The sequence below is a fragment of the Rhinoraja longicauda genome, chromosome 29 (genome assembly GCF_053455715.1).
Source record: "Rhinoraja longicauda isolate Sanriku21f chromosome 29, sRhiLon1.1, whole genome shotgun sequence".
NCBI classification, from domain to species: domain Eukaryota; kingdom Metazoa; phylum Chordata; class Chondrichthyes; order Rajiformes; family Arhynchobatidae; genus Rhinoraja; species Rhinoraja longicauda.
This window is the reverse complement of record NC_135981.1, coordinates 18,478,418-18,484,436: the sequence shown is the minus strand read 5'-3', so window position 1 is coordinate 18,484,436 and position 6,019 is coordinate 18,478,418.

Sequence of the window (6,019 nt, the reverse complement as noted above, 5' to 3'; positions counted from 1 at the left end):
TAATCCTTGGAAAAATATTTTTTTCCGAAGCTTTTTTTCAATTCGTGTTAAAGTTTGCATGTTAAATATTCATTTTGGTTATTTTGCTGCAACAGTATTAATGTTTTGTTGTGATGTATAAACCTTTCTTCAATCCCTCATTCAACTGCGATCATGGGCCGAATTATTATCATTGTGTACAAATGAGAGGTTTAGGTTTATTATTATTGTCCAGTGGTATGGACAACGACTTCCCCAACTTTAGATAGTTCCTCTGTCCCTCTCTTCCCCTTCCCAGATCTCCCTCTATCTTCCTGTCTCCACCTATATCCTTCCTTTGTCCCGCCCCCCTGACATCAGTCTGAAGAAGGGTCTTGACCCGAAACGTCATCCATTCCTTCTCTCCTGAGATGCTGCCTGAAATGCTGAGTTACTCCAGCATTTTGTGAATAAATCCTTTGCTAATAATGTCAGCTTGTGTGAAAATTGGAAGAGTTGGCCCACATATAGACTCCAACACCATGATCTCTGGGCTTGCCTTGTTCCACAATCAGAGCAACCCTGTTCCACTTTCAGGCTAACCTCTCCAGAATTGGAGCGCAGTACAATGTATTTAGGAGTAAATGACATGGAAGTCTTCAAAATCTTGTCAGGAGGTCAAATATCGACCACGAGCTCTGCTGGTTACCATCAAGACCCTTCCCTCAACTGGTAATTCAATGCTCTGTGTTGGGCATTTGGAAAACTATCACTAAAGCATGAATAAGCCCAAAATGTACCCGAGGTGAGTAATTTAACGTGTATTTTGCAGAGTGCAGCTCAGAGGAATCATCCTTGACTAAGGATTACTAAGACTCCAAGGATGCATCTATCCATTGAGCTGGTAGTAGCTAGGAAGTAATTTTGTGATTAGACTGAAAAAAAAACTTAAGACGCTTGAAATCTGAAATAAAAACGGAAATTTATTGTAAATATTCATTTGGTCTGGCAGCATATGTGGAAAGGAAAACCCCCCCCAAATGTTTCAAGTTGAGGGCACTGATCAGAAATGAAGGAAAAGCCTATTGATATCTTTGTCATCAGTCTACTTGTCTTACATGAATTTGTCTATGATAATATTGATAGATTAAGTCTTATCTTAACTCCGTTATATTGTGTGACTCGTACCATGGTCAGTTGGATAGATTCTGATCTAATAACATGTTAAGGGTGATGAAGGGTGATTAAGAGTGGTGAATCTGTGGAATTCTTTGCCACGGAATGTGGAGGCCGTCAGTAGATATTTTTAAGGCAGAGATAGATAGATTCTTGATTCGTACAGGAGTCAGAGGTTATGGGGAGAAGGCAGGAGAATGGGGTTAGGAGGCAGAGATAGATCAGCCATGATTGAATGGCGTAGACTTGATGCGCCGAATGCCCTAATTCTACTCCTATCCCTTATGACCCTATGAACATCCATGAGGTGCAGTGGGCCAGTGGAAGAAGGAGAATTGTATTCCCCAGAGCTAACATTATCAATTATGTACCTCATTCTGCCATGGCATTCAAGCCTGGCAATCCAATGCAATGAGGAAGACGGACTGAAAGATGTGACTGAAATATGTTCAACCAAATGTTGGTTGGCAGTGCAAAGTAGAGGAGGACTCCCCAAGAAGTGGGGGTCAGTCCTCAGCCGACTTGATATACTTTATGAGGTAACAAGAAATAAACTAAGCCATTAGATGCAGCACGGCTATTAGTTCCTTATAACTTCCTGGAAATGATGCAGGTCTGGCTGCACCTTTGATCAAGTTGTTCCATAATACAACATAACTGAAATCTTCCTGGCAACATCATAAAATGCCCAGGAGTGTTCTGTCAATAAAGAGCAAAACAATCTAGGGCCACTTCTTACTTCCTTATCAGAATACAGTTAATCAGTGAAATATGAAATGACTCGGTGGAGCAGCAATGGCAGGAGTTTCTGGGAATAATTCAGAAGATGCAGGATCTTTATGTCCCAAAAGGGAAGAAAGATTATATGGGGAGAATGAGGCAACTGTGGCTGGTAAAGGAAGCCAAAGACAGCAAAAAAGGAAAGTTGAAAAGTTGAAAAGATAAGCGGGAAGCTACAGGATTGGGAAGCTCTTAAAAAAACAATGGAAGGCAACTAAAAAGGTACTAAAGGGAGAAAAGATGAGATATGAAGGTAGGCTAGCCAATAATTTAAAGGAGGATACCAAACGTTTCCTCAAATATATAAAGATTAAAAGACAGGCAAGGTTGGGCAATGGAATTCTGGAAAACGATGCTGGAAAAGTAGTAATAGGGAAGGCGGGCAAATTGAATAGTATTTTTTTGCATCTGTCTTCACAGCGGAAGACACCAGCAATTTGCCAGAAATTCAAGTGAGTTGGGGGCAGGTTAATATAGTTATTATTACTAAGGAGAAGGTGCTTGGGAAGCTGAAAGGTCTGAAGGTGGATAAGTCAACTGGATCAGATGGACCATATCCCAGGGTTCTGAAAGGTATCTTTGGAGATTGTGGAGGCATTAGGAGCAATCTTTCAAGAATCACTAGTGTCAGGACTGGAAATTGCAAATGTTACTCCACTATTCAAGAAGGGAGCGAGGCAAAAGAGGTACTGTGGGTAATCTATTATTTCACTGCACATTTATGTGTATGTGACAAATAAAATTGACTATTGACTATTGGTTAGCCTGATGTCAGTGGTTGGTAAGATTTTAGAGTCCGTTATTAAGGATGAGGTTTCAGAGTACTTGGAAGCACATGATAAAATAGGCCAAAGTCAGTATGGTTTTGTGAAGGTGAGATCTTGCCTGGAAATCTGTTGGAAATCCTTGAGGAAGTAAATAGGAGGATAGACAAAGGTGAGTCAGGGGATGTTGTTTACTTTGATTTTGACAAGGCCTTTGATAAAGTACCACATGTGAGGCTGCTAAACAAGATGTGAGCCCATGGAATTAGAGGGAAGATACTAATGTGGATGTATGATTGGCTGAATGGCAGAATGCAGAGTGGGAATAAAGGGAGCATTTCTGGGTTGGCTGCCAGTGACTAGCTGTGTTCTGCAGCGGTTTATCTTGGGTCTACTTTTTGCGTTGTATATTAATGATTTGGATGATAGAATTGATGGCTTTGTGGCCAAGTTTGCAGATGATATGAAGATAGGTGGAGGGGCAGGTGGCGCAGAGCAAGTAGGGAGTCTGCAGAAGGACCTGGACAGGTTGGGAGAGTGGGCAGAGAAGTGGCAGATGGAATACAGTGGAGCAAAGGGTGAGGTCATACATTGATAGAAGGAATAAAGGCATAGACTATTTTCTAAATGGGGAGAGGATTCAAAAATCCAAGGTGCAAAGAGACTTGGGAGTCCTGGTGCAGGATTCCCAAAATTTTAATTTGCAAGTTGTAAGGAAGTAGTAGACTAAAAGCAACTGAAGTAGTGGACTAAAAGCAACTGAATTTTAGAGGTGAGATCAGAGTCAATTCCCTGGACATCAAGGCAGTGTTGGACATAGTCTTAGCTCCTGAAAATTGCTGCAGGAATGTTGCTTTGTCAAGATGCTCGAAACTGCGCGTGGTGTAATCTTGAACAAAACACAAAGGGCTGAAGGACATCAGTGGGTCAGGCAGATCTATGGAGGGAATGGTCAGACAACATTATGGGTTGGGACCCTTCTTCAGACAGACTAGTAGGAAAAGAGAGCTGGCAAAAAAAAGAACAGAGCCAAAGCCTGGCAAGTGATCGGTGGATCTTTGTCACTGCTTCTTTGTCATTAGTTTTCCCTCCACTATAAGATCAGGAATGACAAAGCCAAGACTTTCAACAATTGCTCTCAAGTGCACAAACTAACTTCTCTGCCTCTAGCTGGTCTCTGGCTTCTCTTGGTTTTGTTTTGCAGTCTTTATTTTTGGTTTTGTAAAAACCTGTGTATAATTTAAATATGTTTATGTGCCTGTGATGCTGCTGCATGCAAGGTTTCCATGACCTCACTACATATGCATGGCAATAAACTTAATTTAAGACAAAGAGTAAGGAATGACATTGATTGGCAGTTTTGTCAGCCCCATTATCTGGCAATCTTCATAAACATACTAAAATGGGTGTGTGCAATGCTGAAACTATTTTAAAAAAACCAATAAATGTCCATGGTGTGTAGCACATTATGTCACAGTCATGTGCACAAGCCCATTTTGCCTCACTCTGCCAACGGAGGAGACCTAGGACAGAAAGGCAAGTGTGGGAATGGGAAGGAAAATAAAAGTGTTTATCAACTGGGAGATCAGGTTGGTCCAGGTGGACTGAGCGAAGGTGTTGAGCGAAACTACCGTCCAGTCTACGTTTGGTCTTGCTGATGTACGAGTCCACATCTTGAAGAACAGTTACATTAGATGCGGCTAAAAGGAAATTGGAGGAACAGCATCTCATATTTCGCTTGGGCAGCTTACAGCCTAGCGGTATGATTTTGATTTCTCTAACTTCAAGTAACCCTGGCATTCCTTCTCTATCCCTCCCCCACCCAAGTCACACCAGCTTCTCATTTTCACCCAACAAACAGCCAACAATGGCCTGTTCCCTTTATCATCGTTACTTTTTTGCATATCTTTCATTCATTGTTATTTATCTCTCTACATCATCATCTATATCTCCCGTTTCCCTTTCCCCTGACTTGAAGAAGGGTCTCGACCTGAAATGTCACCCATTCCTTCTCTCCAAAGATGTTGCCTGTCCCGCTGTTACTCCAGCTTTTTGTGTCTATTTCAGGATTATGTTATTATCCTATTTAAGATTAGTCGTCACAACTACCAGAAGAATGAGTATGGGAATGAACTGTAGGATGACTGTAGGCAATCTGTGGTTCTGCTTACAGCACGTTCAGAATAGATTGTGTTTGAATAGCCCAGTGATGGCAAAAGCCACAGAAGTGAAGAGGTCCATAATTTGAGCTATCGGGAATGAACAAGAACGAGTCTTGTTAATGGACTGAGGTGATGATTAGGAGCGAAGGAAGAATGCACCAAGTGGTAAATTTTGGCTATGTAAATTGAAATTTCATTGAAGCAATGATTAAAGTTTGCGTATTAATTGGTCGAAAGGCATTTTCACCCTGCTCATCAGAATACCAAAAAATATTTGTCACCTTTCCACCTTTGTGAAGAGTAAATTTGCAAACGTTACTCTGATATAACAGGTACAGAATCTCACACATTAAGGAGTAATACCGTGACAACTTTCATTTTATATTATGGTCTTCAATCTGCTTGTTAGACCAGCAATTAGCTATGTGGACTGTTTACTGGGAAGCATAATCAGTGTTTAGAGCAGGTTCTGGCATAGATAAAGCACAAGGGTACTGGAGGAATTCCGTGAATCAGGTAGCATTTGTGGAGCAAATTGGACAAATAACCTTTCGGATTGGGATTCTTCTTCAGACTGTAAATTTCAATTTACATGGCCAAAATTTGCCATTAGGTGCATTCTTGCTTCTCTCCAAATCATCACCTCAGTTCATTATCAAAACTCATAATGACCATTCTTGTTCATTCATTTCCAGTAGATCAAATTATGAACCCTTAGCAGAATCAACGTGTCCTTAGAATAGATATGACAGAATCATCTGTCGGCTGCACAAGTATGCGGATTGAATAGTTAATGTAGTTTCTAAGAGATTGGGCGGCACAATAGCGCAGTGGTAGAGTTGTAGCCTTATAGGGGAGCACCAGGGGCGTGCCGCACGATGGCTGCCTCGCCTACAGTCTGTCCGTCCTTTTCAAACTCTTTTTGTTATTTTTGGTAAGTTTTAAAAGTTTGTGTACATGTTCTCTGGTTTGTTTTATGTGGGGGGTGGGAGAGAGGGTCGGGGGAAACCTTTTTTCAATCTCTTACCTTGCCGGAGATGCGATTGTTTTCGGATCGTATCTCTGTGGAGGTGTCACTGTGGTGGATGTTCATGTTAAAATGTATTTTGGGTATCCTGTTGCTTTTTACTGTTATGACTGTACGGCAAATGAAGTTCCTCGTATGTTGCAAAACATACT